Genomic DNA, 16970 nt, shown 5'->3' with positions numbered 1-16970 from the left:
AAAATTAAGGCATGCATAAGCACTTGAACAAGGTCATAAAGGTTTCAGTACCTGCGGAGAAATACATCTAAACAGCTAGATTTTATTAAGCACTTTCTCTGAGCCAGACCCAGTACCAAGTACTTTATATTCAGTTTTTCATTCAACCATCAACCACCCTGTGAGGTAAGTACTATTATCCTCTCACTCTTTCAGATGAGGCTACAAGGCTTAGAAAAATAGCTAGAATGAAGCTTTCTGAATCACCAGCCTTGTAGAAATTGTAGTATCACTTAATGATCTCCCTGTGGAATAAAAATATGAGCGAAGCAATTGGCTAAAGGATTTTGTGAATGACTTTTTCAACATGAGACTAATGTATTTAGAAGATGTCACATAGAACTCTGCTAACTGACATGTTACCAGTTTTCCCCAGTTGTATCCAGGGCCATTCTTTTGCGAAACAATGTCCTTCAAACAACCTGTTTTGTTTTGGTACTTTGATTGCTACCTCTGACCCTCTACTAGACCACAAGCTTGATGGGGCAGAGTCTCTGTCTTGACACTTTTGAATGAAAGGAAAGAAGGACAGATGATAAACACTCAAATTTACAGTTAATGATTATTTATCCAGCCAGTCATACCACTAAGCGCTCTGCATATGTTATTTTAGTTTATCCTCAAAGCAACTGCCAGAAATAAATATCCATAGCCCCATTTTACTCTCTGAGACTCAGAAAGCTTAAAGATGGTCCTTAAGCTTTTTCAACGAAAGAGGGACAAAGCTGGAACTTAAAGTCTAGACACAAAATTCATGTTCTTTACCAAGACATTCAAGGCTTCCCCCAAAGATTTTGCCCCATTTAAGTTATAAGAAATCTGAACAAATTCTCTGGCGGTTACTATTTTCTTCCCCCAGATCATGCTGTGTCCTTCACGGCCTTGCTCTGCATCCGGGGCTGACCCCTGGACTGTTTGGCAGACTCTTCTCCCTGCTGCAGGGGAAGAGGACAAAGCGGTCAGGGTGTTTCTTCTGAAGCCTGGTTTTAGGGCCACAGTTCTGGTGGCAGCTGCCTCTGTGTGAAACGTGCATGCTCAGTGGGAGCCATATTGCCCCCAAGAGGAGGAAAATTGGTTGTTGGTGGGAGCAGGGGAGTGGGGAGTAAAAAAAAAAAAAAAGCCTACCAACCCTACCTGATAAAATCTTATTCCTTAGTTGTTAATTTATCTCATCAGGTAGAATTTAAATTAGATTTAGTTTTTCTTGGGGGTGGGAATAATAACTAAAAAGAAATGGGGGGGAATACTGTTCTGGACCAACAGCTCTTGCCAGGCTGTTCTCTGAAGCTCCAGTTCTGAAAAACTCCAGAACCGAGTTTTTCAACATAGGTACACAATATATCAAATTCAAAAGTATTTTCCTTTACTCATGAAAATCTTTGTCCTTTAATTGTCTCTTCTGTTTAAAATTTGGTTTTTAATTAGAGACAAATGAGAATTGTTTAAAGTTACAACTTAGAGAACTGATTTGAAAATTTTGGTAAATTGTGATTCTGTTTGTTCCCAAATTATAGTAGACAATTTAAAAAATTTTAAAACATAGATATATTGTTTTCTTCCAATTTTTTAAAGCAGCTTCATTGAGGTATAGTTGACATATAATAAACTGCACAAAGTATGCAATTTGATACATGTTGATATATATATATATATATATACACATATATATATATATATATATATATATATATATATACACTCAAGAAATGATCACCACTATTAAGAAAGTGAACAATTGCCTCCCAAAGTTTCTTTGCACCCTTTGGCAATCCCTCCCTCCTGATTTGCCTATCCCCAGGCAACCACTCATCTGTTTTCTGTCACTATGGATTAGTTTGCATTTTCTACAGCTTTATATAATTGGAACCACACAGTATATACTCATTTGTACTGACTTTCACTCAGAATAATTATTTTAAGATTCACCTACACTGTTGCTAGTATCAATAGTTCATTCTTTTTATTACTGAGTAGTATTCCATTGGCTATACCACAATACGTTTATCCATTCATCTGCTGAATGAGTAGTTTCCAGTTTTTGGTGACTAGAAACAAAGCTACAATAAAAATTGTGTACAAGTCTTTGTATGGACATATACTTTCTTTTCTCTTGGGTAAATGTCTAGGAATGGAATAGTTGGATCATAAAATAGTAGGTATATTTTTTAACATTTTTAAGAAAATGCAGAATGGTTTTCCTAAAAAGTTGTACAATTTTACTTCCCCACCAGCAATGTATGAGGAGTCCAGTTACTTAACATCCTGTCAACACTTAGTTTGATCAGTGTTTTTAATTTTAGCCATACTGCTAGGTGTATAGTGACTTCTCTTTGTGGTTTTCAGTTGCCTTTACTTAGTGACTAGTGATGTTAAACATCTTTTCATGTGCATTTTGCTGTTTGTGTATCTCCTTTTGTGAAGTGGCTGTTAAGTCTTTTCCTTGTTTTTTAGTTGGCTGTTTGTTTTATATAGAGTTTTTTGAAAATGCTATATATTCTATTGATAGATACAAGTTGTTTATCAGATACTTGCTTTGAAAATATTTCTCCCAGTGTGTAGCTTGTCTTTTTTCCCCAATGGTGTCTTTTTTTGAAGTACAAAGTTTTCTATTTTGATTAAGTACAGTTTATCAAATTTTTCTTACCTCATTTGCTTTGTGTCTCTCAAAGATCACCGTCCCTTGTTGCCTGATATCCAGTGTCTTGAAGACCATGGTTTTATATACTTTTTCCAGAGGTTTCTCCCCCTCTCTCTCTCTCTTTCTCTCTCTCTCTCCCCCTCTCTTTGGTTGTTTCAAGTGAGATAGTAAGTTTGCTCCCTATTACTCTGTCTTAGCTGGAAGCAAGAATCCCTTTCAGTTTTCAGAGGTTTTAAATATACTAACCAACAATTCGAAAAAATCCTATCCTCTGACCCCTTACTTCAAATACAACTTGGAATTTCTGTATACATTTTAGACAGCCGGTTTTATGTCTCTTATTTTGTGCCCAATAAAAGTATTACTTTTGACAGTTTTGTGTTACATAACTTTTTGACTGTTGTTGTAATATTTCCTTTTAGCTTATTATATCCTTTTCTACCTGTCTGCTCTTTGAGAACACATTTTATTTCTCTTGGAACATGATGTCAAAGAATGAAGCTGGAGGAAAGTTTAAGCTTGAATCCTCAAGGGAAAAAAGACACCACAGGAAACAAATACTAGAACCACAGCTTCTCCAGGTGTTGAACTAAATGGTTATTAAGTTAATTGGTAGGTAATTATGGGAGCTATTATCATTTTACATAAGTAGTACCTAACTAAGGTGATATAAATTGTGTTCTGTGTGAAGTTGTTACTGATGATGAGGGCTATCCCCACGTGCAAGTGAGAAAACCAACAGAAAGATGATGGTTATTAGTGACGATAGTAAGGATTATAGGTCTCTGATTATTTTGACCCAATCTGATATTTTCTCCTCCTCATTTTGATTACACTTATATTCTTTTCCACAGCGACTGGCATATTATTATAGCCCACTGAAAGAAATTTACACTGATTCTTTTCTCCCCAATAGCACTATATACTCTTTGATAGTAAGCACCGAATTTAGCCCTAGAATGAAGACTTTTTTTTCTATCCTTTGAAGTTCTTTAAGGAGTATGGTGGAGGCTGCTGGTTGTCCACCAAGATCCATGCTTTTCTTCCACAGTTAGTCCCAGTGTGCATAACTAGACCACATTTTACAGGCCCCCTTGCTGTTAGGCATCTCAGTGGAAACAGTTCTCACCAGTGGAATGTGAGAAGTGATGTCTCCCTACTCTGGGTCTGGGACTTAATTCATTCAGCATGCCTGCTCCAGATTTTTTTATTCCTTCCCACCAGCTGAAATGCAGACATGGAAAGCACCCAGCTTTTACCAAAAAAATGATAAAAATGTCTTAGAAAAAGCCCGGGTCCTGAATCATCATGAAGAACAGAGCTTCTCCACTGACCTAGACCTTTGACCCTGGGACTGTTGCATGAGAAAGAAATACACTCCTGGACTTCCCTGGTGGCGCAGTGGTTAAGAATCTGCCTGTCAATGCAGGGGACACGGGTTCGAGCCCTGGTCTGGGAAGATCCCACATGCCATGGAGCAACTAAGCCAGTGTGCCACAACTACTGAGCCTGTGTGCCACAACTACTGAAGCCCGTGAGCCTAGAGCCCGTGCTCCGCAACAAGAGAAGCCACCACAATGAGAAGCCTGTGCACGGCAAGGAAGAGTAGCCCCTGCTTGCGACAACTAGAGAAAGCCCGCGCACAGCAACGAGAAAGCCCGCACAGAGCAATGAAGACCCAATGCAGCCAAAAATGAATAAATTAATTAATTTAAAAAAAGAAAGAAATGAACTCCTTTATTCTTTAAGCCCCTGAGCTATTGATCATCTTTGTGACAGCAAGCCTATCTGTCACATTAACCAATATACAGGACCTGTCACTGTCTTCCTTAGATGCCCAGTTGTTGAACTACTCTGTTCCTGGTGACTGCATGGGTTTTGTTTATCGGTTTTGCCCTGCTATTTGTAAGTCTGCTTCCATTTTTATTTCTTTTCCTGGCCCTCCGTATACACACACAGAATTCAGCTTCTATGCTAAACTCTCCTGATATTTACCATTTATTTAGAAATAATAAATTCAGGTTATCTATCAGATATTTTGAGCATCTGTTAAGAGCTCTGTTATGGGTGGAATTGTGTCCCCCCGACCAAATTCATATGTTGAAGTCCTAACCCCAGGTTCCTCAGAATGTGCCCTTATTTGAAGATAGAACCTCTACAGAGGCAACCAAGTTAAAACAAGATCATTAGGGTGGGCCGTAATCCAATATGACTGGGGTCTTTGTAAAAAGGGGAAAATTAAGACAGACATGCACAGGAGAATGCCATGTGGAAATAAAGGCAGTGATCAGGGTGATTTTTGTACAATCCAAGGAATGCCAACGATTGCCATCAACCTTCCAGAAGCTAGAGGAGGGGCATGGAACAGATCCTGCCCTCACAGCCATCAGAAGGAACCAACCCTGCTGACACCTTTATCTCAGACTTCTATCCTCCAGAACTGTGAGATGATGCATATCTGTTGTTTAAGCCACTCAGTTAGTTGTGCTTTGCTACTGCAGCCCTAGCACACTAATGCATGCAGCTAGAGTATTAATGCTAAGAAGAGTGTAGCAATGAATTCAGATTAATATATGGAGCCCTAGAGCCATAACATAACATGACCAAAGGCAAACTCCTAGTCAGCTGAAGGGCTGAGATGGTTGACTCTTCGGTCCATGCTCTTTCCTGCAGACGTTTCTGCGCCAAACATTGCATGTAGGAAACAAAGACAGGTAAGACAGAGGTCTCACTCTTAAAGAATGTAAAATTTAGTAGCAAATTGGCAAAGATGGAACGATTTGATTTACATACTATTGGCAAGTGTGTTCATTGCAAAAAGGTATACATGTGCACGGATTTTAGAAATGTAAATTGATGCATTGTTTTCAAAGGGCGTTTTGGTAACACTCAAAATGCACATTACTAAAACAAGGAAAACAAAGCACATGCATTTCCTCTACACTCTCCTGAAACCACACTAATATGATAGTTCAGAGATAACAACAGTAAAAACCCACAAGAATAAAGAGAATAAGAAAGAAGACAGAAGATCAGAAATATCAACAAAACTTTGGAAGAAGGAAAGCAGACAGAGAAGTAATAACTGAGGTCACAGAAGAAGCCAATAAGAAGCAAGTTGATTCACATTCTAGAAACCTTAAAAAGCACAACAAACAGACAACCAACCAAACAAAAAAAGCACAACAGTGGGAGGTACCAGGTACCTCTGACGGTGGGAAAGAAAAGTGGGGCTGAGAAGTGTTTGAAAGTCTCTATATAAGAAGGAACCAGGCACCATCTTTAATCCCTCCCCTGTTCTACCCAGCCAAGGACTGGTCCACCCCTCCCTCACTTTGTCCAGGTAGGGGCCAGGAATTTTACTGTCTGGATAGATGGAACCAGGCAAATCCTAAATATATTGTAGGAAGGTGTAGAGGTGAAGCACAGCTGAAAACAGGAGGACTGAGTGAAAGTCTACATGTTTAATCTCCATGTGGCAGATGGGAGAATTTCCTTCTGGATTTAGTCTCTTTGGAGAGAATGATCTGTAGTGTAATGAAATAGCTGGATCCCAAACCCAAGCACCTACACTGATGCCACTCAGTCAATAAGCTTCACCAGGTGCACAGAATTTCCAATCAGACCTTGAGATCGGTGCCTCAACTCCAGATATGAATGGACAGCCCACAATCATCGAGCAGTTGAGGAAAGCCTCTGTCTTGAAGAAAGATCAAAATGGACTTATAGAAAACAAAACAGAAAGATTTGAATAAGAGACAATACAAAGAATAGAAGAAAATGAAAAACTAAAGCAAATTAAATCTGGCAAATCAGAAACTATATAGAGAAAAGAAGATACCACAAGGATAAAACAAGAGTAGTCATCTATATGTGTGTGGGTATTCAGAGAGCAAGAAGTAACTCTCAGAAATAAAAAAAAAAAAGAAGATTACAGGAAGAAATTCTGAATATTGATATTATTAAAAATTATGGTAGAGGGGCTTCCCTGGTGGAGCAGTTGTTACGAATCCGCCTGCCAATGCAGGGGACACAGGTTTGATCCCTGGTCTGGGAAGATCCCACATGCCGTGGAGCAGCTAAGCCCATGCACCGCAACTACTGAGCCCACATGCCACAACTACTGAAGTGTGTGAGCCGAGAGCTCCATTTCTAGATCAGAAATCAGAAAGGAGGACTAGCAGTTATTTCCAGAATGTGCTAATGATCTAATGTCCATCTATTAAAAATGTACAAAGTTATACCTCAGATATATTACATTAAATAAAATTAAATGGACACTAGAAACAAAATGTGCATGCCTTTCAATGCATCAATTCTAAATTCCTCTATTTTTTAAGATAACCCTAACCCAGAGTTCAGCAAACCTAGGACCCAAATCTAGCCTACATTTTGTTTTGGGGTAGGCTGTGAGAAAGAACTGTTTTTAGATTTTTTTTTTTTAATTGTTGAAAAAAGTCAAAAGTATAATATTTTATGATAAGAGAAAATTATATGAAATTCAACTTTCAGTGTTCATAAATGAAATTATTTTGTAATACCTCCATACCCATATTTTTACATATTGTCTATGCCTGCTTCCACTTTCGGCAGAGTTATGTGGTGACAGAGACAATATGGATCACAAAACTGAAAATATTTACTGTTTGTTCCTTTGGGGAAAGGTTTGCTGAACGCCTGGTATAGGGGTTTCAATTTCCATTGAAATTGTAGTCTGCTTGTTTCAGCTGTTTGGTTTTATCTTTCCTGAACTAAAGTATAAGCCTCCTAATGGCAGGGATCATCCTTACATTTCTTTTGTATTCACCTTCCAAGCATGGAACGCTGCATGCAGCACGTGACAGATGCTCAAACAATACCTGTTGGGAGGTTAGATGATGAAGTACCCACAAGCCAGAGGTGACAATTCCTGGGGTAAGTCAGTTCTCACGGCCACATAGAAGGGTTTGTTCAACCAGGGATTTTAGACACTCAATCTGTTTTGATTTTTGAAGCTGTATTCTTTTTTGCCATTCTCCCAAATGACTTGTCCATTTTCATGATTCGTTTTTATGCTTTCTATTGGTTCAATATTGGACTTTTGCCTAAGCAGCAAACTTCAAAGAAAGCTCTCCTGTCAGAATTGCTGATATGAAAGAAGACCTTAAGGGTCAAATGACCACTTAGTGCATTAAACAATATGAGAGAAAATGTGGACCCTATTTCACGTTCACGACCAAAATGAGGATGCAGTGGAAAGTGAGATGGGAGAGCTTACTGCACTGTTCAAAAATCAAGTTACAAGCTGTCATTACCATTACAATAAAAAAGAACTCTTAGAAGGACAATTATTATACATAATTTATAGATTCTTGCTTTAACTATTTTCATTTTTAGCTACACAGGAATATGATTAAGAATGTGTAGTACTACAGTCTAGTCAACTTTCCTTGTTATTCTAAGAAAAATATGATTTTGTATTGAAAATTAACCCAACATTTTGTAACATCTCAGTGTATAATTACTGTCAAATGCTAAATATGTATAATCTGGTATAGGAAGCACTGATACAAATTAGATTATTTATTACTTTTATTCTTGATTTGCCTTATAATTGCAGGAAAAGTATTTATTTTTATAACTTAATCATCCTCTTTTATAAAAACTGGATAAAATTCTATCTGCCTATGTCATTAGCATATTGCAAAGATGCATAAGTGGTCTACAGAGTGGCATTTATGACTTTTGGTTTCATGATATTTATCAATTAGCATTTTTATGTAATTACACTCTGGTTATATATTTGTGTGACCCTGATATCTCTTTGTGCCTCAGTTTTCTTATTTGTAAAACAGAAATGTTGAATTAGATTATTCCTTGGGTGAAAACTTTTATGATTATAAAATAGCTCTTACCAATTTACACTTTTTAAATGTCACTTAAAAATATCTGAATATAAAATAATAATGACAAAATTACACCTGCTAAGTATTCATGCACGTATTTTGCGTATGTCAGAATATTAGAATATACATTTTGGCATGGAATACTATATATCCTCAACTTGCTTTTGTTTCTAAGTAAAAGAAAAGACGAAGAGCTAAAGTCATACATCTTGCAAGGATAAAAATACTGTTTCTCCTCTCTGTTTAAGTAATCCAAGGATCTTTGTTACTCTACTTCATGATGTCCCACATTTGGAATCCCTGGAGGTGGGAAGTACAGCTCATAAAGTAGCCATCTCTCCCCTGCCTGAGTTCTAAACAAATGACTGATGGGGGCAAAGATGAAGGAAGTGATTCAGTATGAGAGTCAGGTAAGTCTGCTAACTGTGCCCAGAACTAGGGAGTCTCATTTGCCTGTTGTAGGTCCCGTTGGACTGGAGTGACCCACACAGGGCATGTGACAGCCCCAGCAAGGTCAACTGCATGGAAGAGCAGAGAAGCAATAAAGATTTCAATGGCCAGGCTCCATGCCTAGGGGAGCAAAAAGGAACGCAGGCTTGTCTGGTTCTTCTTACCAAATTTACAAATTCAGTAAGTCACTTCATTTCTCCAGAGGAGAGACAGAATGAGAAAAATGTCAAAGAGAGTTACCAGGACTGTGCTTGTGGAAACTCATTAGGTACAGAGTAAAGATGTCCCCTTTCTTAATCTACAGTCATAATCATTACTAGTTATATTCTCTAGAAACAAACCTTTGTGAAATTTTTTAAATCTTAGAAAATGCCAAGATATGGCATGTAAAATAATTTGATACAACTTTTCAAGCAGATTTGTCTAGAATGAAACCACTCTTGGTTATACATTTGCAGATGTTCTTTGCAAAGAAATGTATGCATGTGTTTAACATTTATCTTTGATATTAACTGTGTTAGTATTACTATTGCTTACTTTGACATTTGAGCTTTAACATTTCTATTTGGAGGAATTAAAAAAACATGACCTCAAAGGAGCTTTAATTCATTGTCATAATATGAGTTCATGTGAGTGTTTTAGAAGACACTTCAGAAATGGATTTGAATGAATTTCAGTAATGAAATGCCTTCTGAGACAAAGTTTAGCACCATGCCACTTGGAACTTAAAATCTTACTTGTGGAAATTGCTTCAGTGGAAATATATACTGATGTACAGTGTAGAATGCTGTTTGATTCAATGAGTATGTTAGCAGAATTTTCACGGTGACCAGATGAACCTATAATTAAATAATAACTAGTAAGATAAGAAAAGAATAACTACAATCTTAAGTACAGTTTGACTTTTATGGCAATAAACGGAAATTATAGGGAGGTAGATTTTATTTCAACACAAAGACGAACTTTCTAATAGTAAAAGCTATCTAAGACTGAAATGGGCTGCAGTAATCAAACAAAGGCTGTACAGTCACTTGATTATGGTACTTGTAGGAGACTCATTCATGGTTGTATTGTACTGGGTTTTATTGAACTTGATTTCCAAGTTCTCTTTCAGTTATATTCTATAAGAGCTAAGCCCTTTCAAAGTTTCTTTTTCTTTTATGTTAGTTAATAAAGTACACTAAAACTACTCAGCATATCTCTGCTTATAATAATAGAAAAGAATCAGAAACATTTAAAATAAGGAAGAAGGGGACCATGTGAAATAATTTCTTTACAAATTAAGGTGTTGAGAACCATATCTATTTTCTAAAGATATTTTAAAAGGATCCTTGTGTGTATGAAGGGTCTTATTCTATTAGTGTTCCTTTGCTTGTTCTGAAAATATTACTCCTGAAGCAATATTGTAAGTGATCTTGGTAAAATTACTTGGCTCATTCTAAAATTTATAAGAGGAAACTCAGTAAAAAAAAAAAAAAAAAAAAAGCTGCCCATAGAATGGACAGTATTGATTTGGAAGCATGGTCCTAAGAATTTGAGGATTTAGAAGCATGGATTCTAGTGAATTGGCTATAATTTATAAATTAATCACAGCTTTTCTTTATCTGGATGGATGAAGCAACATTGAGTTACACAATGGTCAGGATGCGTGACTAAGTTCTTTATTCCGTCGTAGAGTTGGGCTTCACTAGAAACATACTTCCTGATTCGATAATAAATGCCACACTCAATGACAACTAGGAGGAGCTGTGAGGTCCTTACTCTGTCTCAACACCCTCTGGGTGGAATCAAAACATTGCACCTACTTGCACTGAGTTCACTTTTGTGTCGTTTGGGCTACATATATAAGTGGTAAAGGAAAATACTTGTTTTGTAATGAAAACATGATTCCTGGATTCTTTATGCCGATGAAGAGTCCTCAGCCCATTTTTGTTCTCAAATGCTTTCATGAGCTGTTTTGAAAGGATGGCTCGTTGAATTCTCAGCTCAATCATCAGCTCTCCCCTCGGCATTCTGTTTCTGTACATGGGTGGGAACTTCTGCACTCCTCAACTGCTCTTTTACTTTGAAGAAAAAAAACGTTAAAAGTCTCAATCTATGGTGTAAACTGTAAAACATCTTTTCTCCCCAGTGGTCATGCCAAAACAAAACCCTGCATATCACTCTGCATAACTGAATCAGACAATCTTTACATGTCAAAGAGCCATCATTGTAAACCTGAACATTGCATTGTTTATTTGTTAAGAGAGTATGTACAAAAAATTGTATAGGAAATAAAGACATACTTTCTGACGTCAAACACTTTAGATCACATCTGAGAACAGACACTAGGTATAATATGGCTCATAATTGGTAACAGAAGCAGTTAGAAACAACATGATTAAAGGTAGGAGACATTTTCTCTGGTATAGGACTCATAAAACGATCAACGTATATATTGATACATTTTTTGGTGTGTGCATTTGGGGGAATAAAGAACAAGGAAGTGAGTAAAGTTTGTGAACATTGGTTTTTGCTGTCTTCCTAAGATGTCAAGGCTGTAAGAACCCATCAACCAAATAATATTAAATGGAACACATCCAAATAATATTAGGCTGAACCAAATGAAATCATTATAGAGCAAAAACAGTGAATATTGGCAATTTCATATGGGTCAATCAATAAAAATCTGCGTTAGTTTTCTATTTCTGTGTCACAAACTGCCACAGATTTAGCAGCTTAAAATTACACTTATTTATTATCTCACAGTTCAGTAGATCAGAAGTCTGGGTGGGCTCAACTGGATTCTCTGATTAGGATCTCACAAGCCCCAAATCACCATGGGGTGGGGATCTTTTCTGGATGTTCTGGAGGAGAATCTGCTTCCAAGTCCAGTCAGATTGTTGAAAGAATTCAGTTCCTTGTGGTTGTTACCAGGGGTTGTTCTCAAAAACTAGATGCTCCCCAGTCCTTGGATGTTACCCCCTTCATCTTCAAGCCAGCAATGGTGTGTTGAATCCTTGTGCTTCAAATCTTTCTGACTTCTTCTGCCACCAGCCTGAGAAAGCTCTCTTTTTAAGGACTCATGTGATCAATTAGACCTGCCCAGATATCTTCTTTTTGATTAACTCAAAGTCAATTGATCAATAACCTTAATTACATCTGCAAAATCCCTTTTGCCATCTAAACGTAACTAATCAGGTCTTGATGGCTCATCATATTAGAGTGGGAAATATGGGGGGTGGGGGCATTTTAGAATTCTGTCTACCATGTATATTAAACATGACCCCAAATGTCTTGGTTGGAAAATCCTCAATTGCCGAATTGTGTTATCCATGACCTGGGACATTTCAAATAATTTTAGGTACAAGATGCCCATGAAAGGATGGGGTGTATTTGCAAAGCCTTAAAGGATTTTTCTATGCATTAAATGTAGTTAATGTTCTAATACACTTCAATTTTAATCTTAGTTTTATTTTAAATTATTAAATAACACCCATTATTTTATGAATTAGTATTAAAAATAGTTGGGAAATGTTATGATAAAATAAAATCAATCTTATTTTGCAATATATACATGTATCAAGTCAGTACACTGTATGCCTTACACTTACACAGTGTTTATCATTGTGCTTACTGCGTGGCAGGCACTGTGCTGTGGATAAGTGGTATAGACGAAAAATGCTGTGAAAAGTTGTGTAGTGCCATGGCCAAAGGTGTGGTCTTGAGAATCAAACTGTTTAGGTTCAATGCCATGCTTAGTCACGAATTATATGACATTGGACAAAGTTTCTTAGCCTCTCTGTGCTTCTGCAAAACAAGCATTGTCTTCAATAGCCTACCTTATTGAGTGGATTAAATGAGATAATCCATGAAAGACATTTAGCACAGTGCCTGGTGCAAAGTAATTGCTCAATGAGTAACACATTATTATTATTATTATTATTATTATTATTGGAGGAAAGGAAGATGGAAGAAAAAGGAAGCGGAAGGAAATTGAACTAGGCAAAGTGATCAAGAAAAGATTTAGAGATGAAGCTTCACTTGGAATGAATTAGATTGAATTTTTATAATTGGTAAAGAGGGGAAGTCGATTCATTCTAAATTATTTCAGATTTGCCAATAAAAAGTTTTTATTTTGTGGAAGTGAGAATCTGATTATATCTGCTTCTTTACACAGTGACCGGGACTAGAGACAATCCATATATTCTGCCTGTTGGCAAATACCACGTCTGTGTAAATTTCACTTTCTTCAAAGATACGTAAACAAGTGTCTAGTCCATTCAGGCTGCTATAACAAAATACCACAGCCTGGATGACTTATAAACAAAAGAATTTATTTCTCACAGTTCTGGAGGCTGGAAGCCAAGATCAGGTGGCAGCATGGTCGGATTCTGTTGAAGGCCCCCTTCTGGAATGCAGACTGCTATCTCCTTGTTGTGTCCTTACATGGTAGAAGGGGCTAGGGAGCTCTCTCAGGTTTCATTTATAAGGGCATTAATGACCTAATCACCTCTCAAAGGCCCCATACCATCACATTCGGCATTGGTATGTCAACATATGAGTTTTGGGGGAACATAAACATTAAGACCACAGCAACAAGCAAACAAACCAACAAGGTACACTGGACCGCTAGGCCACCATGCTACATTGGAGAAGCAGGATTGTTCCTGATACATGAGGCTCACCCCGGGGAACTTGGTAAACTGAGTTTGAATATTCAGCTTGACTAGGAAGGAACCCTGTGTATGCTTTTTCACCATCATTGGATTGACCCAAGTGCCTTAGTCATTCTTTTCCAAAACAGTCCAAGCTAAGATGAACAACAACAAATGATTAAGTCTCAACCTTCAGTCAAAAGAATGGGAAAACATCACAGTCATCGAGACCAAGAAAGCCTGGGTGTATAGCCACCCAGTCAGTCCATTCCGCAAACAACTTTCCATTTATGTATTTCCTATCCAAGAGCTGACTAATCCAAGACCGGTCCTAGATGGTCAATCCACAGATCAATTAAGCATCAGCCAATTAACCAATCAATAATCACCTTTTTTTTTCTAATATGACCTTGTAATGAAATAAAGCACCTCAATTTTCCTCTAAAAAACCATCCTTCTCCACTTTCAGCCCATGGTCTTCAGGCATGGCTGACCTCAAGGGTAGGATTTTGACTTGGGTCTGTGTAATGAGAGCATGGACATATTCTAGCCTTTGCTCTTGGTTCATGGACTCACAAACCAAACTAGGCCAATGAAAATCTTTCCTAAGAATTTTTATAGAATTAACTAATAATTGTGCTTCCTTTTGGGATTACTAAAGTGGTAGAACATAGATGTGAAACTACTGGTGGATGACTTTCTCTATAGGGGAAGAGGCTGCCTGGGAATGAGAACAACCCAAAGAAAATGAACTCAGAAATGCTTAGACTCAGCCCTGAAGAAGTCCTTTGAGCACCTATAAACACCCATGCAGTAACGTCATCCCTCTGGACTTCTAAGTTAATGAGCCCAATATATTATTTATATTTTGAGTTTTTTTTTTTTTTTTTCTGATGTGGACCAGTTTAAAATTTATTTATTTATTTATTTATGGCTGTGTTGGGTCTTCGTTTCTGTGCGAGGGCTTTCTCCAGTTGTGGCGAGCGGGGACCACTCTTCATCGCGGTGCGCGGGCCTCTCACTATCGCGGCCTCTCTTGTTGCGGAGCAGAGGCTCCAGACGCGCAGGCTCAGTAATTGTGGCTCACAGGCCCAGTTGCTCCGCGGCATGTGGGATCTTCCCAGACCAGGGCTCGAACCCGTGTCCCCTGCATTGGCAGGCAGATTCTCAACCACTGCGCCACCAGGGAAGCCCCATTATTTATATTTTGTTTAAGCACATTTAGATTTTCATTTCTGTCACTATCAACAAAAAGAGTTCTAACACAGATTTAAAATTGCCATATTAACCATCCAGGTTGATTATTTAATTTTAGTACCAATTACAGAATCCTGGTGGAGAGAATCTCTACCTCCTGGTCCAATCAACTGTGTTTAGCATCAGACAGGCTCACAGTGCATAAACATGCCTGTCATCGGGGCTCACCCTGGTGGGTGGGTAAGAAGAGGTAGTGCTCACAAAGAGGGGCAGAGGTACATGCCAAAAAGGCATTTGGTTTAATCACTAAAGACATTTTGGAAAAGAGTAATTATAAAGGGAATTTGCTCTAATTATTATAAACTACCACAATTAACATGTGTGTAACTTTTATAATCAGAATAAGAACACTTACTAAAGAAAGAAACAAAATTGCTCTTTTGTTAAATTTGCTGGCTGCTAGGAGTTTTTATTCTTCGAATAATTTTAGGTAATATTTAATAATGGAAATGCATGAAACAAAAATGTTTCCTCCAAGTCATTTTAAATAAGGGGAACAGTGCTCATATGGTACATGGAAAGCCAAACCACTGTAGTCATTCTTCCTTTTTATGTCTCATAGTCTCACACTCTTTAGTCAAATTCCTACAACCAGTTATAAGATCTATTTTCAGTCTCTAACTACCCCTTCTTCCTAAGGCACAACTCGCTCCAAGAAATCATCTAATCTATTGCTGAGTAAAACTTAGAGATTATTTAGAACAGCTTTCTTTTGGGATCATGTTTCCAAGAAGTCAGGAATGGCAAAATACACAAAAGGGGGGAAACTTGATTTTATCAAAATTCCCTCAATAACTTGATCTTGCTGTACTTAAGTTTCAGCTCAGTCCACGTCTAGTCAAGTCCTCTGCTTATTAGACTTTATTCCTAAGTAGATCTTTTTCCTTAGAAGCGAGTGGTCCACCTAGCTCAATAATTATAGGGTGGGAGAGACCTTGGAAATTATCTAGTCCAACCCCATCATTTTACAGAAGAAGGAACTCGGACTCAGAAAATGGAGTCCAAAAGTAAAGCTAAGAGGGAAGAACACTCCAGGAAGGAAAAACAACTTGAACAAAAGCAGTGATTTAAGAAAAGATATGCCCAGGGACAAAATTTCAACCATGATTTGACGTGGCTTTGGATGCTTGAGAAATTGACTGTAAACCTGAAAGGTAAATCACTAGGCCCAACTTATAGGAGATTTGAATGCCAATGTTGAGTCTTTTTTTTTTTTTAACTTTATAAAACAAACAAAAGTAGAGAAAATCTGATTACAAACCCCTTGAACACTTCTTCCACAATGACCAACTCATGGCCAGTCTTATTCCATTTATGCCTCCACTCCCTCCCTCCTTTCCAAGCCCCCAGATTATTTTAAAGCAAAGCTAGGTCATAATATCAATTTATCTATAAGGATTTCAGTATATATCTCTAAAAAAAAGGTTTTAAACTATTTTAACATTTTTAACTTGGGGCTCAGCATGTTCATAATTGTGCTTTTTAGGAAGGTGATTCTGGCAATTACCAGTAGGATGGGACAGGATGGGAGAGTTCAGCACAAACACTTAATATTTGCCACTGTCACTGTCACATATGCTACGTGAAAATTATTCTTTCTTTCAAACTTAAAATAGCTGTATGGTTTCCTGTACTGATATTTAGGGTGGAAATAATTTATACATTCTAGGCCAATGGAGCTACTTCCCTTTTGGATGTTTTGTCATCTTGACATTTCAGTTTCATGCTCTGTAGTTCTTTTATTCATTAAGGTGTACGGCAATAATGTAAGTGTGAATTTTTATATTTCTACTTATATATTAAATATTCATCTTTTAATCTATTATATTGCTTATAAGGACATTCTGAGTACTAGCTTGATGTTTATGGGGGAAAACAGCTTTCTTAGCTTTAAAAAATCACCTTCTGAGTTCCTCTTCTCTGTGAGTAGCAAAATATACCGCATAAATTATTCAGGTGGTATGAAAATAAATACATTTCAAGTGGCCATTTAAGAGATCATTTCTCTGAGTACTGAGTCTTCTTTCATACAGACACTGCAAAACCATGAAAGACTGAAATATT

The 16970-nt window shown here is 37.4% G+C and overlaps 1 long non-coding RNA gene across 1 annotated transcript; it reads left to right on the top strand.

Moving 5' to 3' along the window:
* Positions 1–1699: 1699 nt before the first annotated feature.
* On the top strand, positions 1700–10497 carry LOC309631376. The gene is made up of 2 exons (XR_014246230.1): positions 1700–3289; positions 7493–10497. It is a non-coding gene; the product is annotated as an uncharacterized lncRNA (long non-coding RNA).
* Positions 10498–16970: the final 6473 nt, after the last annotated feature.

The sequence above is a fragment of the Balaenoptera borealis genome (genome assembly GCF_965194805.1).
Source record: "Balaenoptera borealis genome assembly, chromosome: 6".
NCBI lineage: Eukaryota > Metazoa > Chordata > Mammalia > Artiodactyla > Balaenopteridae > Balaenoptera > Balaenoptera borealis.
This window is presented reverse-complemented; position numbering and strand designations above follow the sequence as displayed.